The following is a 24,306-nucleotide window of genomic DNA, read 5'->3' as shown; positions in this document are numbered from 1 at the left end:
TAAGCACTTACATGAGTGCATGGATCGTGCTATCCCTAACAGAACCAAGATGCTATCCTCCAAAAATAGGAAGCCGATCTGGTGGTCCCCTGCCATAAACAAACTGTACAACAGAAGGAAGAAACTGTTGCAAAAGAGAGTAAAATCCCATGAGTGGAGGAGCTCCCTGGTCAGCCTCAGTAAGAAGCTGTGATCCCTGATAAAATCCTCCAACGCTAGTTATGAAAACAAAATTGCCACTGATTCTAAAGACAACCACAAAGCATTCTATAGCTATGTCAAGGATCTCAATGGCAACACTCAGATCTGCTCTGAGTTATAGTACAATGGCACTAAATATACAGACCCAACTGATATTTCCAACGTTCTGGCAGATAGGTTCAGTGCTAACTTTACCTCCCTCTCACCCCCTAAAGAGCCCATCTCTATACCGGAAGAATGCAAAGTTCCTGTAATCACGGCTGCACAGGAAAAAAAACACACTCTCCAAAGCCAAGACCACAGCATCCATGGGACCAGACAACATCCCAGGCTGCATTCTACATGAACTACAGAACGAACTGGCACCCCACCTAAGTACCATGTTCAATCATAGCCTCACCTCAGGCTTTGTGCCTGCTGAATGGCACACAGCGATGTTTATCCCACTCCACAAGGCGGGAGCCACCACAGACCCCGGGAACTACTGCGCCATTAGCCTGATGAGCCTGGTCTGCAAGGCCATGGAACGTATCATCATGGAACTTATAAACAAAGACATTGGTAATCTCCAAACTCTGGACCCCACCCAGTTTGGGTTTGGAAAAGGCAGATCATGTCTCCTAAACCTGACAGACTTCTTTGAAGCAGTCACCAAAGTCGTAGACAAGGGTAAGGTGGTTCACACAGCCTATCTAGATCTTGCCAAGGATTTTGACACCATCCCCCACTTTGGAATTATAGATAAACTCAGTAAACTAGGTATAAATCCCTATGTCACAAGATAGGTTGCCAACTGGCTCACTGACAGAACCCACACTGTGAAAGTAGCAGACTCCAAATCCGACTTCAGACTAGTGACAAGTGGAGTACCACACGGTTCAGTCCTGGGTCCTCTCCTGTTTGGTATCTACTTCTCTGAAGTACAAGCTAACACAGAAGGTCTTTGGCTAATGAAGTTTGCAGATGGCTGCAAACTAGGAGCCATAATCAAAACTCCTAACGATGTGGACATCCTACAAAAGGGTCTCACTGAGACAGATGCCTGGTGTCAAAGCCATGGCCTCAAGCTCAATGCCAAAAAGTGCATTGTCATCCCCTTTGGTAAAAACTCTGTACCCATGAACTACAACATAGGCGGTAGTATATTTAACACTGAAAGTATGATAAGAGACCTTGGGACACAGGTGGACAGTATCTCTCCATTGATAATCACATCCCCACAGTAGTCAGGAAATCCTTCTACATGGCACACCTCATCACAAAAGGTTTCTCATCCAGAAAAAAAGAGGTCATTGTTCCCCTCTACTCATCACTCATTAGACCCATTATAGAGTACAATGCCCCTTTTGGTATGTACCTCACAAGACATCTATAACAACTGGAAAGGCCACAGAAATACCTCACAAAGAGGATTACTGGCCTCAAGCAGATGCCCTATGCAGACCGTCTCAAAAAACTCCAGCTTTACTCCGTCGCATATCACCTATTCAGAGGTGATCTCTGCCTAACATATAAAGCTATGTCAAACCCAGAGCTGTTGGACATGCTCCACTTAAATAAATCCCAATCCCTCTGAGCTACACGCTCTAGGGACCTAAACCTTGTCAACACAATAAACAGAACATGCCAGAGGGATAGATTCCTGTCCCAGAAATTTCCCATACTCTGGAATAAACTACCTATCTATATCAAACAAAGCTCCTCATTAGCACCCTTCAAGAAAAATCTTGATGATTGGATAGAAAATAGGAAATTCACCCCGGGGATCACCTCTGTGGCTGTGCTCGACAGTGGCACAGGAAAAAAATTTTCTTGGGTGGCAAAAGCCAGGGTACCTTTTTGGCTGGGCTTGTATAGGCCCCAGGGCCGATAGCCTAGAACCTACCTATGAACCTATGGACCTACGGAAAAGCCATTTTTTGTCAGTGAACAACGCAATTTCCAGAATCATTTACACATTTTACTTGTGACACACTACTCGTTTCATGATTCTGCTGCATAAATTCAGTACTTTCAATATTTTCAATACTTTCAATATCATCAATACTTTCAATACTTAGAGTTATTTCTGTCCCTTTTTGCCCCCCCCCCCATTTCCTGTTGTTGCATTAAAAATTGTTCCGTTGATAATAATGTGTGTCCTTGTGGCTGGTAATATTGCCCGCCCCCTCTCTTGTTCATTAAACGTTCTGATCTTCTCACCTGAGGATTCCCAGGTAAAAAATGCTGTTCTTCTTGTCCCATTGGTGCGTTCCGATTACAGTTATTACCATCATGATTTAAACACAAATCTCCGCCAGCATTTACACAAACCCTTTTATTACTGTTCACACCAAAATCAGCACTAAATCCTAAAGGGTACACTTTGTTGTTTTTGTAGTCCTCAGAGTCCCTCAATAACTTTTTACTTTTAATTTTCACATTCTTGTTAACAACATTCTCAACATTATTAAGCATAGTACGATACTGGGTGACCTGCATGAAAAACAATAAATCATTCACAATACTGTCATTTAAAGTCACAATCTCCCTTTCCATTCTATCCAATTTGTTGAGATTGTTCTTAACAATAAAGTCACACATTTCCAAACCTGTTTTATTGAAAAGGTCGATTAGTTCCATAAATGCTGTCATATTGCTCTCTATTCCCATAGGCAATTTTCAAATCCTGAGTCCTTTGGGCACCTGTTTCAAAGATAACAATTTAGAAAGAAAGGCATTGTCCATCTTCAAGGCCCTGTACCTACGACACAAATCACCAAAGTGGTCAATCTGTTTCGTCAAGGTTGGCATTTCCCTTCGCTGGTCATTTCTCTCCTCATTCAAGTCCATGAAATCAAATTTGGGTAACTGAAACCACTGTTGAATGTCTCTTCCCTCAATTTGCGATGTTTCTGCTTCCGAATTTGTGTTGTTCACTGCATTAAGCCCCGGCGGTGTGTGAAGTGTGAACAATTCAACCTGGGAATCCGTTAATGTCCCACGTGGTATGCCCCTTTAATAGATCTATTCCTTGCCCGGGTAGATGTTGTTGCAGTTCAAGGATGGTGGTGTACTTAGCTAGCTGTACATCTTGTCCAGCTTTTTATGTCGGAAAGACTGTCAGAAAGCTAAAAGAAAGAATTGTGGAACATCTTAGGGACATTAAAAATAAGGATACTTGCAATGCCTTATACATGCATAGCACAGTTTGCCCTGGCTTTAATAAAGTTGTCTTCTTTGTGTTGGGTCGAGTTACCCCAAGTGATAGAGGGGGAGATGACAAGTTAAAAGTGGACATTATGGAGACCAACTGGCAGATTAGGTTGACTGCAACCAATCTGCCAGGTATTAATGACAGTATATCTATGGCCCCATATTTAAAGTTAAGAAGTTATGAAATATAATACAATACAACAATGCACTTTTAAAAACACTTTCTGAGTTGTGTTTAAGTACATATATTGTATTTATGGTATATGTATTTATTTAATATTCATGAATTATAGGAAGGTGAATATTATTACTAACTTTTTATTCAAGTTATTTGTTTTTTGTACATTAATTGTAGTAAGCTATATTAACAAGTCACATATTTATTTTAGCTGTAAGTCTAACTGGTTTTAACAAACTAAACAATTTGTGTACCTTAATTGTTTTTTGAATGAAATGTATGATGAAATTATTTTTGATTGGGTGGGGGATTGATGATGTAACTATATATTTGTATTGTATGTAGGCTTCCATTAACTCTGATGAGGCCATTTGTTTAATGGTGAAAGCGCTTAGTTGTGGGAATTTATTAAAGCGGAATACTCTCAGCTGGTCTGGCTTTTTTCGTTTACTTAGCAACACATGCTGAATGTACTATGAAGAATAATATCATTGCATTATCAATGTTTATTTAAAACTATTAGATACACCTGGATTCAAACTCATTATCATCTGAGCTAAAAAAGAAATGTATCAATGTATTTATACCTGCTGCTACAAAGTCAGGTGTGTTTCACAGACAAAATACTAGCTGTCAGACTTTAGCAATGCAGCTGGCATTTATGCACTGCTTAGCTATATGCAAAAAGTGAAAGTATATCTTGCATGTGCAAACACTTTGCCAACTGTCGTGCAAACCAGCTGCTCAGTGTGTACATAAAAGTAAATAATATTATGTATTACTGTTGTTTATGGTCCATATCATGTCTGTGACATAAAATTACATGTGGAAACATAACAGACTGAAGGCCCTATCTAACAATATGTCACATATCTGCAATACAGCCATGTGTTGCCTCCCCCTTAAGCACTGCAACCCTGATGTCTCAGCACTTTTTTTACACATATATCACTACACTACAGAAATTAATATCGAATGTTGTCTGGTATGCAATGCACATCACTCTGTTAACATGCAGAACTGTAACAATTGACTCATAAGGCTAAAAAGCCTTATCTGCCAGGCATGGGAAGGGATCAGCATGGAAATTAATCACAGGGACATAGGTAACGTAAAACACACTTGACCCAACCCATTTGGTTTTGTCAAGTGTAGATCTTGCTTATTAAACCTTGTAGAATTCTTTGATAATGACTCCAAAGACCTGGATGAGGGATAACATGACATACCACTATGTGACTTATCCAAGGCCTTTTACACTATCCTGCATTCAGATATCACAGAGAAACTCTCCTATCTAGGGATTTAACCATACATTACTAGATGGATAGCTAACTGGCTCACCAACAGAATGCACACTGTCAATGTTGGGGACTACACCTCCACCACTAGACCACTTACCTGTGGAATATCACAAGGATGTGTGCTGGGCCCTCAACTGTTTGGAAAACTATTTCTATGAAGTCCAGGCAAAGGTAGCTGTCCTGTGATTTATTAAGCTTGCAGATGACTGTCAACTGGATGCAGTCACAAGTCTCCCAACTATGTTACCATATTACAGAAGGGGCTGGAACATGCAAATGATTAAAGAAATGATAAAAAAAAATGCCTCATTGCCCCCTTTGGCAATAAACTACTCCTGCTAATTATGACATACATAGCACCCCTCTAAGTGCAAACACAGTATTGTGAGACTTGGGTACATACATTGATAGCAATCTACACTTCAATCTCTATGTGTCAGTGGTGGTGAGACAAACATTCTACATTGTGCAACTCTTAAATAAAGCCATCACATCCAAGACCTGGGTGGTCATAGCTCTGCTGTACTCTACCTTTATCAGACCACTAATTGAGTACAATTCTCCCTTCTGTCTGTACCTCACAAGACACCTGAAGCAACTGGAGAAAACACAGAGGTTTGCGACTGGGAGAATCTAGGTCTTCAGAAACATGACCAACATTGATAGACGGAAAGACCTGTCACTATACTCAGCATCATGGAGGCTGCTGAGAGGTGACCTATGCCTGGCCTACAGTGCAGTCTCAGACCCTGCCCTACTGGAAATGCTGGACATCTGCAAATCAAATGAGACAGGAGTAACTTGCTCTGGGGTTCCCAGTCTAGCCTATGACATAATTAAAACATGACATTGAGACAAATATATTTTCCAGCAATTACCACTACTCTGTGATAGGCTCCCACTGTGTGTGAAGCAGTGCTTCTCAATGACTCTATTCAAGCACAACCTTGAGAACTGGATAGGTGATTGCAAATTCACCCATGGGGTGACACATATGTCCCTCATGGCTACGGCCAGTTGGTGCTGATCACAAAATCGCTCTGCTAACAATAAGCATATAAGTTCAATAAGGGCACTTGTGTTTTTACAAGCTAGGCTTGTAAACACCCTAAGGCCATTAGACTAGCAACCTCCTATGAACCTATGAAGCTATGAACCTATGCAGGCCTCCCAACATCTTATCTCCATCATGCCCTGCTGATGTCATCCACTATAAGTTGACCTGCAGTCTTGTAAAAGTCAAACTTGTGCAGTGTTTGCATAAAGTACTGAGTTCTGTAGTCTGTGCACTTAGGTAGGGGTTCAGTTCTCACTATGGTCAACTGAATGGGTGTGAGCACATGCGTGCATGTGTGTGTGTGTGTGTGTGTGTGTGCACTTTCTTGACATTACAGATAGCTTTTTACAACAGCATGTGGGACAGTGTTATTGCCATATTCTCTTCACCAGACTGCTGATGTCATCAGCTATAAAGGGTTGTCTGAGACACTGCAAGTCAGACTTGTGCCATGGCGCTTGCCTTAAATACTGAGTTCTGTAGTCTGGGTACTTAGGTAGGGTTTCTAGTCTCACTGCGGCCAACTGGGGAGTGCATGTGCCTGTGTGTGTGTGTGTGTGTGTGTGTGTGTGTGTGTGTGTGTGTGTGTGTGTGAGTGTGTGTGTGAGTGAGCACTTGCTTGACATTAGATAGAGCCTTTTACCCCAGCATGTGGGACAGTGTTATTGCCATATTCTTCTCAACAGACACTGCTGATGTCATAAGCTTTAAAGTGCTGTCTTAGACACTGCCAGTCAGACTTGAGCTGTGGTGTTTGCCTTAAATAAAGAGTTCTATAGTCTGTGTACTTAAATAAGTAGTGGTTCTATATTCACTGCAGTCAACTGGGGGGGGGGGTGCTCTTGCTTCACATTACAGACATCTTTTTACACCAGAATGTGGAACACGCACATACACCTTTCTGACATGGTTGAATACACACTTCAATATACCCTCCACACAGATTATGTTCCTGTAGAAGGGTGTACATCAATATGCATCCATGTCAGTTCGGGATGATAGCACCCTATGCATGCAAGTATAGACACATCCTGACTCTCCTCATCTGTGAGGTAGATCAACATGTCATCATGGACCTTTTACTAAATGGGCACTAGTAATATCCCGGATGTGTGCAAACAACCTGTGTAAGTTGTTAATGCTATATAATTTTTGTTACATCTGTTAGATGTCCTCAAAGAGGTCACCAAGGGCATGCATGATGCCAACACTATCATCCTTTTGAACTTGACAAGCCCAAGGCATTTGATACGAATCCACGCTGAGATATTCACTCAGCACTATCAGATGTGGCCATAAACACATAAAGCACCAAGTGGGAAGGCCACTGTATCATATACATGGCAAGGAAATATGTTGCAACATGTAAAGTGATCTATATCTCAGGTCCAGTGATCAGGTCCATACATCAGGGCTGTCTGCTAGGCCTTTTTCTGTCCATTATTGCAGTGATAGACATCATGAATGACATACACATCCTGTGTCCAAACAGCTGTCCGAAGGACTACAGACTGTGGGAAAACATTGACTCCAACTGTGACATTAGTATAATACAGACAGTATCAACACACACCAAAGACTGCTGCCGCAGCCATGACAACACTTGCAATGACACAAAAATATGGGGGTATTTGTTACTTCAGGAAAAAACACAAGAATAATATAGACATTACACCCTATAATCAGAATAATAGGTACATGACCTGTGCTGTGGGGTAGATTATATGTGGAATGTAAACCAGCAAGTGGCCACAATGTTGACTACTCCCTTGTATGTGACACAACTACTGAGTATGTGAAGGGCATCCACATCACAGGCCATAATACTTCCACAGTTCACAGCCTTCATCACAGCAATAACAGTGCAGTGCACCTTTCTTCACGTAGCTCACTACACATCTTCTAGTGATGTGCAACTGAAGTGTACCAACTTTTCCACAGTGAGCTGTCAACACATCTTATTGTCCATACCTAGGTATTTTTTTTGTGACATAAACATTACTGCCTGATGGTGTGGTGGAAACATTAATGGCATGGGTAATATCTGTGACAGTGTGGATTGTGCCATATATATCTGTCATGCACATCAGTTATCCAGCCTCTATTGATCATAGTGTCACATACAGGTATAGTAGTGTCCCTCCTAACGCATCTAGCAGATATTACAGTGTCAGGACTGTGTGAGTGATTACCCTCATAGAAGTTCAGACATGTCATAATAGTTGCACAAGTGTGTTTGTGCAGAACTCTCTCTAATCACCCTAAATCACATATGTTATGTCAGAGACGTGGGATTACCGGTGGTATTATTCTGATATTTTCCATGATCATGTATGCTTTTTCCAATGTTGTCTATGAGCCTTTACCTGTGTCCAACTAGCTAGGGACCTCTGCTGAGATTACACTCATATTCAGGCAAATTACTTTGCAAGGCTTCACAAAATGCACCCTACTCCAGTTGTATATAACATCCCTGATAGATGTCCTCTGCATTGTTCATGTAAGGATGATTATCCCACACAAACATCCTCCTCATTGCTATGTGTTCATTCCTACAATTCATCTGTGTGTCCCTATTCAATGCACACACTTCCCCTGCATGTTTATTTTACATGGCAGTCCATGTACCCTTACAGATCATATAGACAACTTTAGCATAGAATGCCAGGGATAGGATTTCACAATAATCTGCACTGTGGATACACTGTCCTGTACCATGTTTGGACCATATACTTAACAATCATACCTCTCAACTTTCAAGATTTTCACAGAATGTCCAGATGTTTGCCTTTATACCTTTTGTTGTGTTTTTGTGTTTCTTATCAAATTTGTGGTTTTCTGCCATATCACTGGGAAGATCTGAGGACTGATGTGACTCATTATTACATACATTTGAGTTTCATACTTCAAATCTTTCAGAACATGTATCTTACCATGACCACCTGGTTATTCTAGTACATTTCTATAGTGCAAATATGTCAACTATTTCCCTATGTCTGGGTCATTGTCCTCCCATTATGTTGACCTTTGTCCACATCTTGTACTAAGAGATTGAGAGCTATCTGTTAAGCCCTGGTGATCATTGTGGCATTCCTCGCAAAACTGTAGACCTTCAGTGCTTTGGATTAAACAGAATTGCTATCAGTGTTAGTTTACATGGTTTCCTGGCCCAGGAAACATTGCTTATTTACGTTTAAATGCAGTGTGCATCATAAATATGCAAAGAGTGCTGCTGCTCACCATGCACAAATGTAAACTCTGAAGCGTAAACAGTTTATTGAATCCCACTATAAGTTATAACTGTGACATGTTCTTGATATAAAAGAAACAAACAGAAATCTGGGAGCGAACGATAGCCAGCCAGGCTGTATGTAACTGTGTTAACTGCACCCAACTCTACTGTTACATAAATATTAAAGGGTATATTCTATAGTGAAAAGCAAATGTAGGCTATAATGAATAAGTTAATGGAAATATATGTGTATTAAATAAAAAAAATGCAGTCTATAATAGTAAAGCATCTGCATATAATTTTTTCTGCAGTGCCTTCATATAAGATCTATGTCTGCCTTTGCAATTAGTATGGGTGGGATGTCAAAATGACTTATACTGTACCATACCAAGTTTTTGAAGTAATTAAATGGAGAAAGTAATATACCTGGAATAACTGAAGAAGAAATGCAGCAAACAGAATTCATGTGTAATATGTAGTAGATTTATAGATAATGTACTAATGTACTATATGTTGGATTTACTTATCTTATAAATATGTGTATACACACACACACACACACACACACACACACACACACACTCACACACACACCGTATATGTATGTGCATGAGTGTGCGTTAATACATCAGGCTGGATTCCTTAAAGCTTGGGGAATCTGGCGCATTACACCATTACCAATGCACAACTTGTGGATAACATTGTAATATGTAAATATACCCGAATAAATTCAGAATAACTGTGCAAAATTGGGTATTGTAGTATGAACAGCACACTAAAGAAATCCACAAGTAATCTGTAAGTAATGAGATATGGTTGTCCAATCTTGTTGTACAGTAACAGGGTTACTGAAAGATGATCATAGTTCAAGCATCCTGATAGTTATACAGACATGCGCATATATGTATATATAACAGAATCTGTTCAGTAAGGTTAAGAACAACTAAGGAATGTAACTGACTCTGTTATGATACTAAGACAAAAAATTCCAACTATCCCAATGTAAGCCACATGGCATTTGTAACATACATTTTCAGGAATAGACCCAGAAACATCACAGACAACTACAAATATTTCCGTAATTCATCCACTAACATAAAATGACATAAAATGTGTTTCAAAGGTGCAATGCCATTTGTAATATATATATATATATATATATATATATATATATATATATATATATATATATTAATATATATATATATTATATATATATATATATATATATATATATATATATATATACACACACACACATACATACATACACACACACACACACACACACACACACACACACACACACACACTTATATTGACAGTACTCTTTCCAGTAAGCTCAGAGACTATTATAGATATCTCCTTAACACATATATCAATAAAATATGGCAGTGTGGACTTACAAATTCTGACAGAATCTGTAAATTTTCTATTAAAAAAAAATAAAAGGTAAAACGCAATCATGGCCACATTGCCGTAGCTAACATTTGCTAACACTGTGTTTAGGACTTGATGGGGAAGACAAGTAACACAGACACCCAAGGAAAGTAGGAGATAGAAATGAAGATTTGAGGTACGGGTGAAGAAGGCCGCACAAGAGGGATGTTGGAATAGGACAATCTGATGGAAAGTGAGAGGGAATAAACCCTATATTTTTTTAAGAATGGAAGGAAAGGTAAACACAGGGAAAGAGGAGGAGAAAGACATCAAAGCCAGTATACCCATCAAATAAATATCACAACACATGACAGACAAAGGTTGGAAAAAAAACAGTAACTACAGGTAAGTTGCACAGATGGCACAGTACACAACATGGGCAATGGAAAGTTGAAAAACAGGGTGGAAACACATACCAGCTATGGTGAAATGCAGAAAAACATATCACATTACAACATGTCACAAACTGTGTGGCAATTCTACCTGGATGAGCATGACCAATGGTATATGTGTGTTCTAGGATAATAAAGCAAGATCACAATACACACTGGATAAATAAATACATATCTAATTAGTCTATCAGCAGTGCAGGAGTAAGTCAAGCAATATGACAGATGAGCAAATGCAGGTCTAACAGTGCTAGACAACTACTGCAGACAACAGATCCAAACCTATGACCATGCATGTGAAAGGCAAACAGCCAAGCAAAGTGCTAAACAGACACAGTGCAGAAGACCAACAAAGGCTGCTACATATGCAAGTACATGTACACAACTCAAACAAATGTGTAATGGAATGCATATATGTTACACACATATGCCATGTCAAAGGAAACACACAGCTGTAGATGTGTATGCATGTCTGTCAGTCGCATAAATGGAATGTACATGAAAGTTAGGTCAGTACTCATACACACAAAAATGACATGCAATAATATGGTAGCAATTGTAACAGTACAGCATACTAAATATATAGCAGGTTGTGCACATGGATGTGAAAAAACTACACTGGGTAACACACAAGTATAATGAGAACAAGTCTGTATTAGCCAGCAACTTGTGTGCACATGTCCTGCATTGTACAATGGGCATACAACTGGCACATCTTTACTGTGTTAAATTAATACATCACACTAGTCATTAGATGCAACAAAGGAAAACATATCTGTAAAAACTAATAGCAAAATATGAAGGAGGGAAGGAAGTGGCCAACCTGGGCCCACATCAGGGTCAAGCAGGACAAGGTAAGTTGACACAATGCAAGTGCATGTATAAAGTGCACAGGGTGCTGTAAATGCCAAACAAAAATACATTTAAAAGCAGATCAGAATAAATGCAGATGTAAATTCCACTTAATAAAATGGCTTTAATAAATGTCCACAGAAAAAAATTCTTACAGACTAAGCGCTTTTGCTAGCATACCTGCAGGCTTCATCAGAATCCAATGCACATTTCAAGCCTCTCTCTTAAATGCAGATAGCATCCATTAAAAATCACATCACATGGTAAAACCTATAAAATAATTAAAGTGACAAGCACAAAACATCAGATAACATACTGAACAATCTCTCTTAAAAGCTTCAACGGTTATCATAAAATGATAATATAAAAATAAGTTATACATAACCAATAATTAATGTCCATCATAACTGAATGCTCTAAGTTGCAATATAGAGCTAATAGAAATAGTTTTGTTAATTCCAGGATAGTTAGCAGCATTTAATAAAAAACTGCCACTTAACCTCTTTCTCTTCTAATAAAATCCTCTAATTACCCCCTTTAGGATTCACTTTTAAACTGTCAAAAGGTGGGTGAATTACTTGCTATAATAAGTACATCACTGTCACATCTTAGTATTGTAGGTAATTCACCCGTCTTTGTATTTAAAACAGGTAGAAACCTGAAAAACAGATATGAAAGTAGTCTGACACACCATTCTTTTAGTAGACATAATACACTTAGTGACACGAAAAGATGTGGGTGCTGCAATCAGTAGTCAGCTATTTTAGAAGTGGATAGTTTGGTTTTGGAAAATATAAATAAAACATATTTTTTTCAAGAGAGGTAATTTCAATACAAGGCATGTTATTTATCTCGCTTAGTGTACTGTGTACCCTGTATTTTATGTGGGAAAAACTAACAGATTATTGAAAAATATGATTTATGAGCATAATTATTAAATTAAAAAATTCAGCACTAATAATGCTCTATATAGACATTTAGCTGCTAGTACAGAATGTAAAAATTTTAAATTTGGTATTTTGGACAGTTTAAAAGTGGATCCTAAAGGGGATAATTATAGGATTTTATTAGAAAACAAAGAGGTTAAGTGGCAGCTTTTATTAAATGCTGCTAACTATCCTGGAATTAACTAAACTATTTCTACTAGCTCTATATTGCAACTTAGAGCATTAAATTATGACAGACATTAATTGTTGGTTATGTATAACTTATTTTTATATTATCATTTTATGCTAACCGTCAAAGCTTTTAACAGAGATTGCTCAGTATGTTATCTGATGTTTTGTGCTTGTCCCTTTAATTATTTTATGGGTTTTACCATGTGATGTGATGTTTAATGGATACTATCTGTATTTAAGAGAGAGGCTTGAAATGTGCATTAGATTCTGATGAAGCCTGCGGTTATGCGAGCAAAAGCACTTAATCTTTAATCATTTTTTTTCTATGGAAACTTATTAAAGACATTTTATCAAGTGGAATTTATGTCTGCATTTATCCTGACCTGCTTTGGACTTTTTTCTCTTCAATAACTTGTTACTAGTTTGTCTACACTTCAATTTGTGCTTGTTTAAAAATACATTTAACCAAATGGAAAATGTATGTCACATGGCCAAATTAGACTGCTGATGTCCACAGAACCTGACATGTATAAAACACAAATACACAGTAATGTGTAATCATGTCACATCAACATGTTCAAATAAGCAAGCTAAAAATTACAAGCACATACACATATACTGTCATGCAAATGTCAAACAAAGAAACACAGCGGTTTGTTAACCACTCTGCTCATTACGGAGCAGAGAACACTGCTGTGAGTATCACTATAGCGCATCAGCAGTAACTCAGTGAATGCTCACATGTCAAAGGAACATTTGTAAATCAGTATGTATCTGACTACATGCACATACATGTACATTCAGTTGATGTGTACAACTATTTGCGAAATGTGTAAATCGATGTCAGTATGTAACGGATGTGGAAATGTTGCATACAACAAACACAGCATAATGTTTTGTTAAAGAATGTGTTATCTGTAACACTGTATAGACATTAATGCTAGATTGCTGCGTGATGCAGTCATAAAAGGATTGCACATAGACAGGATATTCCTGTATATGATCCCACATGGCATTAGTATTGCCAGCCCATGACACACAACACCACATCATACCAGTAGAATCATCATGACAACTGCCATCCAAAATCATATGGTATGAGATATATGTCTGTTGCACATACCTGCTATGGCAAAACACAATTCCAAGGCATATCACACTGATAGCGATGGAAAATGAACAACATATGTTGTCTGACAGTTGCCCCAATAAAACACATGTTTACAGGCTACCTCTTGAGTACTAGCTAGAGGTTAACTGCCACAATGCGGGGATAGCTGAATGTGGAAGGAAAGTGTAATGTGCTAATGTGTGTCATGCATGCATTAAACCAGAACTAAATGTCACATGAATGTAACACATAAGCATGACAGATACGTGGTATGTATCCATGCATAAGAGTGCATATACAGCCTAATCAATAAAATGCTAGTCACAATGTTGGCAGCATAACACAAATGGAGCACATAAATAATTCATATGGACAGGAACCAAGCTAATGGGGCTCAGACACTCAAATGACCTCATGATCTATTGCACTGAATGAATCTCACATAGTCCATGCCATGTCCTCAAAGAAGGATCCCATCATGTCTTTCCTCTCTGTTCAGAACACATTGGTCATGACCTCCCAGATCTCCTCCCAATAATCATCTAGATTCTGGCTGTGCTGTTCTCTCCTCTGGGGTGCAGGCATGATGTCTCAGGCAGAGGTTCGCTTCAGGTTTTTCCATCATCATTGTCATCTTTCTTACCACCATCCTCAGAAGACTCTGTCAGTTGCCTTGCATGAGCTCTTTGTTGTTTTCTGATTGGAGAACATCCAAGGATCCCATGTTCTGTCAAAATTAATTACAAACCCAACAGAAAAGAAAAGCAAATGTTTATCAAGCAGAACAATCCTGTGACTATCATAGCACAACAGAATATGATTATGATGACAGTTTAAACAGGGACTGACACATGCTCATTATGGACAGATTTACCTCATAATTGCATGGATCTATATGTATTATTCATAAAGAGGATATCGGTATTCTTTTTTAACAATTCTATAGGTTTAGACACACCCAACCATAATGTTAACTTTGTAAGGAAGTATGAATGCTCAAGTCAAGAGGTTGCACAGTCTGCATGCAATGATTTATATGAACAGCCGCAAAGTGTCATTGTTAAAATGAGGAGAATGTGATATGACAATATTGTGGGCAATAGGCAAGCAATATGGTAAACATCTGAGACAGCCAGCATAATAATTTCTTGAGCACACATCAGTACAATGACTACAACAGTAAAAATAATGCTACATGTTCAATCTCCACAGCTGTTGACATATGATAATCTATCTGTTACTAACAGAATTGCATGTGTACATCTGTATACATTATCTACCAAACGTATCAGCTATCAGTAGCCCAACAAATCAAAACATCATGAATATGTTTGCTAATAATGAACTGCTGTCCATAAATGTCTATCTGCATATCTGCACAAATGTCAGTAATCCTACGCTAGTCTATCAATCAAAACACCTGAGGTATCATAGGCAGATGCAACATAAACATTACAGTCAAATATGTATCTGGACAAGTGTCAGTCAACTTAGACTTTAAATAAATTCCTATAAAAACACCCAAAGTATTGGAAGCATATGCAAAAATATATACCGCATAGTCTACAACTAGTAACTGCATTCAAACCACTTAGGCTCACATGCAAAGCATCCAGCTCACCATACGTGTGACATATACACCAACCCAACTGTTATTTAGGTTGTGGAGTACAATTTAAAAAAAATTGTGTGCTGAAATAATGGCTCAGTGTTACATGAAAGTTCAGCAGTTTCACAGTTGTAAGCACAGCCATCATGTGATGCTTTCACATACCTTACTGATACATGATGGGTGTTCTTGCAGTAAACACTCCAAAAGATATATGTGCTTTATTACGGCTGATAGTCCTGAATTATTGTGCAGTTCCAATGTGTGCAATATTTCATCTTATCAGTTGTCTCAGTCAGAAGTGGATTTATTAGATAAAGGTTTAAATTTTATTTCTACTTCTTCGGTTTCAGAAAACATTTTTGTTAAGGATGTCCCGATGTTTTGTAGACAGCTTAATTTAAAGCTGTTTTTTATAACAAGGGTGTGTCAGAGTTTTTAATATCCTTTAATATCCTTTGTTTTGGTACTTTCTGTTTTGATTGGGTAGTTTATTTAGCTACTTGCACATGTTCAGCTTTCTTATGTAGGACAGACGTCCAGACAACTTAAAACTCGGATTTTGAGCATATGAGTGATATCAGAAATGGTTGTCTGTCCAATGCATTATATAAGCATGTCCAGAAACATCCTTCTACTGTGATTAATTTCACTATTATTAACAGGCTTGATCTAGCTTCATGTAATAAGTTAGGCTGGCGTGGCATCCTGAATAATAAGGAATATTCCTAGAAAGTGAGACTGGGAGCTTTATTTTCACCAGGGCTTAATGAAGTGTTGCTCTGTCTTTAAATGGGTGGTTATTTTTCTAATGGTTTTCTTTCACTTGTATATTTAAATGTGGCAATGTTGTTTGGAACTTTAACACTGATGAAGGCATGGAGTTGCCGGAACTGGTCTGTTCCTTAATGAAATAATACTAAATAAATGGTTTTGATGATTTGACGTTCTGGTTGCTGTTGTTTTTATTCTTGTATTCTAATCAATATACATATCATTGTGAAAAATACAGGCCTGTAAACAGGGGCATATGCATTTCATTTCATAAAACAGGAAAATAGTCAACATACCTCTCTCCTTCCACTGCTCCTCAAGCTTGTACATCCACTCATTGCACATGGCTCAGTTCCTGCTGTGATTGTCCTCGCCTGAAATCAGTAAAGAGAATGCATGAATGATATATTCCTCAAATAACAGTCATATACATTTTTCAGCATAGTTTCTAGTTATTTATTTCTGAAGCACAGTGGATAATCCTAATATATCTTTGAACACAGGACATAAGATTCAAACTTGTAACCATAATCCATAACCAAACTCTATTCTTGAGAGCTATTTGTTTAGCTAACACATTTCATCTTTTGAATGCAGTGAAAAGATTTATTTTTATGATGTCATCTGGAAGGGGGATGGTCTACTAATAAAGATCTTGGCTTAGAATTTCAAAGCATGAATATGTGCTGGTCATGTAGCAAAACAATGTGAAAAATGCATTCATGCCAAACTGTGTTTAGAAACATTAACAGTAATGGAGATAATCCATTCCTCAGACAGTGGGACGTGTCATGCAGCACAGAGCTTCTGTGAACAGAACTATGCATGTAAATCTACATAAGGGACACAATAAGGTATGTTTGAGCATCATGACATTCCTTGAAAAAGTGCACATCACTTGGAAAATGCATTCATCTTCCCTGTTCAGTATTTCAACTTAGTCTGCCCATCCCACTCCCTCAAAAGATAAGGATGATGGTGTTCTTAAATTGATTGTAGGAAATAACATCATAATTGTTGCTCTCTGGCAACATGGCTGTAGATTCCTGGGCCTTTCGGCAATATGATTTGGAGACATGAAATCTGGACCGATAACACAAACATGATCAATGCAGTTGGAGGTTGCAACCAGTCCTGTGATGCCTGTAGACAACACTGCTCAGACAAGATCCTTCATGCAGACAACAGAGTGAGACATTACGAGAGATAAATGGATGACACTCGTGGTGGGCCACCATTGACCCCCTGAAGACATCACAATATTTCTGGCCTAACTGGATACAGCAAGAGGGAAGTAATGCTTCTCTGGTCGTGGGAATGAAGCTGGAGTTCCAGGCTGAACATGTATGACTTTCTTTCCATTACATGGCTGTGTATTGAGGCAGTCACTGCATATTGCTGTAGAATGCATATTCATGTATTGCTGTTTTTGATTTACAGCAGCAGAGTTGAGCTGTATACACACATCCAGACAGGGTGAGGATGATGAGCGTAAATCTAATTATACAACTGAAGTACAGACAGAGCAGTCTAAACAATATTTACAATGCTGTTTGCATTAATATTCACAGGTTCATCTACTTTGGGTCTACACCAGGGAATGGCAGGTGAGTGCCTCCTTACTGGTACTGTTAGCACTACATTGTTATTATCTCAGCTTCATTTCATGGCACTGCTATTTACTGTCATATTGTTATTTACCTAACATTGTACACTATAGGTATATCAAGTGGAGGTCCAAGCCATGTAAGTTAAAGTGCAGACAGACCAGGTATGTTACAGCAAAATTGTCATAACTTGCATCAGTGTATAGCACATATGTGATACGTGACACCTAATATTTGTCAGCACAGGCCCATCTGGTATATAGTTGCAATGTCCATCACATGAGTATTTGCAGCCCATATACTGTGTTGTATATGTGGTGCTGCCAATATTCTTTTTGCTAAATACATAACTGTGCTGTCTTTCTCTCACTGCTGGATCCACAGTACAACCCACAACCTCTCCACACCAGGATTCTGTCAATGGTATGTTATTACCTGTCTGTCATACATGTCATTGCTGTTACTCCTGTTATTGTCCTCCATTAATAGTGTCATTCTACGCATTCATAGGCAAGGCTGCATCAATCTCATTGAGTGCACATACGAGTGGTATGTGCATGTCATACCTTCTGTGTGTTTGAACTGTGTTCATCTGGTTAATGGTGTCAATGATGTGATCACTAATGCTGTTTTTGTTTCTCCTACAATAGTTGAAGGTCATTCCTTTTCAAGAGCACATCTTCCCGTGAGGTGTTGTCAGGTGTGTGTTTTTTTGTATTCCTCACATTTGTCGTATATGTTGGCCTTGCAACCAAATTATATACTTCATGTATATAGATTTAGTGAAGTATGGTCTATATCAGAATATCAATGAAACTTTGAATCTGATAATGTCGACACCATATGATTGAAGTCTTGAAACTTCGAATCTTTTAACGGAGATCTCCATACAGCACGGAAAGGGAAGATTTTCTTTTTCTGCACTGTAGTGCAATCTCAGAATTGGTATATTTAAGTAGCAGGGGGTGTGGGGGATGCAGTGGGTCACCCGCTTTGTTTAGCGCATTTAAATGGTTTGTTTTTGTAGGTTATTGTGTTTTATTACATTTTCGACATTTCAGAACTTCAGTTATATGGTGTCGACCATATAAGATTTAAAGTTTTGAAGCTTGGATCATGTTACCTACAGTAATCCTCATTTAGTATCATTATTATTTGTAATAGGTCATATGTAATTAAAGGTATCCATCATGTGATATAAGTAAATTGTCTTGATCTGTGCCTTTGTTTCTTGTAGTACATTAATTGTCTGTATCATCCAGCAGCCCATCCAGCGATCATGATGGTGTTCAAGAGGTGTCTCAGTATAGTAGTATGGTGCCTGGCACACAAGACCTTGAGGTTTTTGAAGAGTCCAGCCATGAGAGTGACACTGATATTGCTGCAGCTGTAGCCTTAGATGTGGAGGTCAATTCTACTAGCCATTCGGATGATGCTCACCCAGTGGATGTTGAACAAGGTGATGCCGTTGACCAACAGACCATAGTTGAGACCATGACAGATGACAGTTCCACACAACAATCAGAAAAGGGGCATCATAGTAGCTGTAGGTGAGCAGATGTTGTGCATGGCCAAGTATGAGATGGTGTCCACATCCTGCTGCAGGCAAATGAATGGTCATGGCAGCGGTATTGGTCATACGCCCTTGCACTTGCTCATGCCACAGATCATGTGGTACACCAGTTACATGTCATACATGAAGGATAAAAGCACAGCTATGGTGATATTATAGCTGTATTGGTCACTCAGAATGAAAGTCTGTTAACTGTGGCATGATTAGTACAAACCCTGGCATCAATGTTACTCTAGCAGTGTTGTACTACCTGAAGGATTCTGCATTCTCTGACTGTTTTTAGCAAATTGCAACATGGGTGAGGCAGGCCACCTGTCTGCAGAATCACCACTTTCCATTAAGAATCACTGTCTGTGGTGCAAGCTGCACAGAGTTCAACTGCTGGCCCATCTGCTCTGGTCTCGCCAGTCACATGGCCTTCAACTTACAGTTATGAACCTTCATGTCAGCATGGTGTTATAACCCCATCCATCTCTTGTGTTGAGCAACCAGGACTACATCTGTCTGTACATGGTCAGGGCTGAGTGGACCATGGCAGAGGACTTCAGTGAGGTCACCCTAGGCTGCATTAGAGTATGTCCAACAATGTAGTACACACAGCTGGCTCATATTATTGAATTATTACTTTGCTGTGATATGTGTCTTCTGATATTGACATTTCTGCATTATGTCTAGTGTGGTTTCTCTTTTTTTCATGTTATTATACTGTAGAGAAGGAATGTGCATCACTGATGTGTATCCTTTACTGTTTTCCATGCAGTCATACAACATCTGAATATGTATACATAACCTGTGTCAGTTTTTCCTTGAGTTAATGCTCCCTGTTGTGACATATTTGTGTGTTCATGCTGTAATATGTTATGATTATGTTGTTATGTCTGATGCTCATTGTGTGCTTCTAGTGGGCAAGTGCCATTAGATGCAATCTGTATTATTGTTGTGGTGGGGCAAGACTTGAACATCAATGTTCATTCAATCTGTGTATTGATACAAGTGTGGCTTGTCATGACTCAAAGATGTGGGTCAGATACTGCAATGTTGCCTGGACCTGCACTTGTAGTCACACCATATGTTGCCTATGCCTGTGGTTTCTGCCTCCAATGTCCTCCTGCTCCTCCTCTGATACTTGTGGGATGTCCTGTTCAGACATCTGTGGCTCTTGTGTTATTTCACCGACACCTGCAGCTGCAGCTGTTAAACAGCCATCTGCTCTAGTTAGCATGTTGTAGAGCATGGTGCATCCCATTATCATTTGTGCTGCCTTTTCAGGTTTATATTATACCCCCGGGTGATATCTGGACTAGCTTTAAATACACCAAGCACACACTTTATGGTATTTCTGGTTGTTGAATGTGTTCTATTTTTGACCTGCTGTGCAGGAGTAGAGAGCTGAGGGTATGGTGTCATTAGCCATAGCTCAAGTGGATAACCACAGTCACCTGTTGTAGTGAGTGGAAACACATGTGGTCAGGATAGATATTGTTGTGAGGGGTATCCTTAGCTTCTGTCCTATCTGTGCTCCTGTACTTACCTAGTAGTAGTCTGTCAGGTAATTCACCTTGCTGGAATGTTGCCCTCAATCCACTTTCCCTCCATATGGCAGCATCATAGACATTTCCAGGGTATGTTGCCATGATGTTTGCTATGCTGCCATCTGCACAAATTTATTTATAGCTTGGGTTTTATTATCAGATGTCAAGGTAGTTTTCAATATTAGTTAAAATTTTCTAAAATATCCCTTAGTGAGAGTTACTCACATATGCTCTTGTTTCATTGATGATCCTTCATCTATTCCCAAATATTTATACACTTCCTACTGCTCAAATTTCTTTATATCGCATTCCTGCCCCAGGTTGATATTTCCTTGATGTTGTAGCTTTTGTAGCATATTGGTCTTCTACAGAGGAATCCAGAGTATCTTCATGTGGCAAATCTTTTCAGACGCCTCCTGCCATACTTGCTGTTCCTTAATCTGGGGGCCCATTATTCCACCATTCTGTGGCATTACCTGCATTGGATTTTCTGCAATAAACCCTAAACTTCGGAAATAATCTATTACTTTAATTTCTATTTGTTTAAGCCACACAGTACACTATTGAAATGAAGTCAGGCTACAGAGCATATTGAATATTCTACCTCTATGATGCATCTTGTATGCAGCCATTTAATAGAGGATAGCCTTATTACCTGCAGTACCATGTCCAATATATAGGTTGACCCAGTCTCAGGCAGAAAAAGAGTGTCAGGAAGATGCCATCCAAGAGCCATATGTGTTCATAATAGTGTAGTAAAGAAACCATCCCTTTTGTATACAGATTTGAAGAGACCCATGCATGGGATAAGGCATTTAGGAGTTGCCACTGTCCATTAGAAGCACAGGGACAGTCCTGGAGTAAATTTTCTATTTCACATCCATAGAACAAAGTTGCAATTGAATATAGATAAGGATACACTTTGTTTTATATGGGTGGGTAGCCTGTTCCATAGCAGTGGTATCATCTGCGAGATATACCTGTTTCTCCAAACTGTTGATGTTGCAGAAGTGCTTTCAATCCCTAGACTGAGTATTTATTATGCCATTTGACTTGCTTATGTTCAGTAAATCCATCAGTATTGGGTTGGAGGATTCCAGACACAGGTAACCTCTGAGCAGGCTGTAGGCTTCTGAGTATAATGACAGGGCTTTGCGTCTGTCCATGTGGGACATGTTGTTTAGGCCTTGCATGCTTTTAGTAAGGTATCTGTGTGGGCATTTCAGTTGTTACAAGTGTCTGGACAGGTACATGCCAAAGGGGGCATTATACTTAATGACTGGCCTAATGAGGGCTGAGTAAAGGAGGACGATGACACCCCTAGATCTAGACACAGTCCCCTCATTTATAAGCTTTGCAATATAGGACTATCTTACAAAAATGGACACGTTGGACAAAGGTTAGGTCACTATTCACATACGTTCCAAAATCCTGAACAATTGCATCAACTTTCAGGGGTGAATTCAGCATCATCAACCCACTTTTCCCTTTTTCAACATGGGTTGAGGTGTAATGCTAGCTGTCATCACCTGTCTATATTCAGTGCCACTACACAATCTATCCACCTCTTTGCTAGATATCATCATTTCCTCTTGTGTTCTTCCTCTCTGTCCCAACTCCTCTGCATCAGATTGTCTTCTTTTTTGCACATATGCCCAAACCACACTAATCTATTCTCTTTGAACTTTTCTGACCTTTTAAGAATGTGTTGTCTAGGTGTTATGACCTTTTCTCTCATCTGGTGATATGATTGACATGGTGATGACAAGGTATACCAAATATCAGTAGACAGCTATAAGGATTGCCAGCTCCACCTGATACTGCAGACTGGATAAATACCCATAGGGTTGCCAACCATCCTATTTTTCCCAGTATGTCCTGGATTTGGTCATCTGTGTCCTGTGTCTTGGTTAGGAACTTTTGCAGGATGCCATATGTCCTGTTTTTGGCACAGCTTAGCACAAGTTACTTTAACTTACTAAAGGTTTCCTTAATGTCCTCAGTGAGAGTGTGCTGGGTTACTTGCTGCACAGCATTCTGGCAGATGGCAATGCTGGGTACCGTTCCACTGCTGTAGCAGTCTCTTCCAAACCAATATATGCTATATGAACTATAAGGTTGCTAACATTATATGAAGTCAAAGACTGTGCTCATTTCCTACGTAGCACATTGGATTTCACTGAACATACCCCTCTGGAAATACAGTCATCATTATCACCCCCCCAAACTCTGAAAATAAATTGTGTGCATTAAACAGTTTAGAATTTGCAAGGACAAAGCAGCCGATGCAAAGACGCATCAAATCTGTACATAGCTCAGTTTCCTTGTAAGGGGGACAGACAGCAGGTTCACAATTGCTTCACGTCTCTTGTCTCAGACTACAGAAATATCCCAGTAGAACCTCAAAACATTCAAGTCTGCAAAATCTATGTTCTACCAAACAACAACAGATCTATCAAAGTGTTCTGCCAATACAGTACCAATACAGTACCAAAATACTCTGCCTCTTCTGTTCTGCCATGCAAACTTCACCCTTACTAAAAACTTATGTAGTCCAGCAATTCTGAAACTGTGGTCCAAGGACCTCCAGGAGTTCGTTTGAAGAATTATAGGGGTCCGTGGAGTTCCACTTTAAAATTCTGCAGTCACTGTGTTGAAAAATAAAAAAGAAAACCACAAACACACTTCCCGCCCATGTTTTCCACATTCGCGGCTAGCCAGCTGGTTTTCCCTGTGGTTACAATAACTATTAACTTCTGCGTTTGCAGCTGACATGTTACAAGTGATTACTCGCCCTATACAGTGTCAATGTTTTCTGTATGGCAGTTGTGGCAGTTGGAACTTGGAGGGAAAATTCAACAAACTGTTACTTTCCCTCCAGTCAGTCAGACAGTTATAGTAGCTGTGTGATGCTGGTTGGATTCCTTCTGCAGAGCCAATCGAGACAAGACTTTTTAAGGTATTTTCTTTTTTTTTTCTGTGAGGCTTCAGTATATATACAATTCTGCCTCATAGTTTTCTTGTACCTCTCATAAAACTAACTTTTATCTGGCAAATCCATGACAAGTTGTTGAGCATTGAAGACAGAAAATATATTGTAATGGAGCTTGTAACCTTAGTCTGGAGAATTCATA

Source organism: Protopterus annectens, chromosome 3.part0 (genome assembly GCF_019279795.1).
Source record: "Protopterus annectens isolate FY-2018-M chromosome 3.part0, PAN1.0, whole genome shotgun sequence".
NCBI classification, from domain to species: Eukaryota; Metazoa; Chordata; order Ceratodontiformes; family Protopteridae; genus Protopterus; species Protopterus annectens.
The sequence above is the reverse complement of the archived record's forward strand: the minus strand, read 5'-3'. Positions refer to the sequence as shown.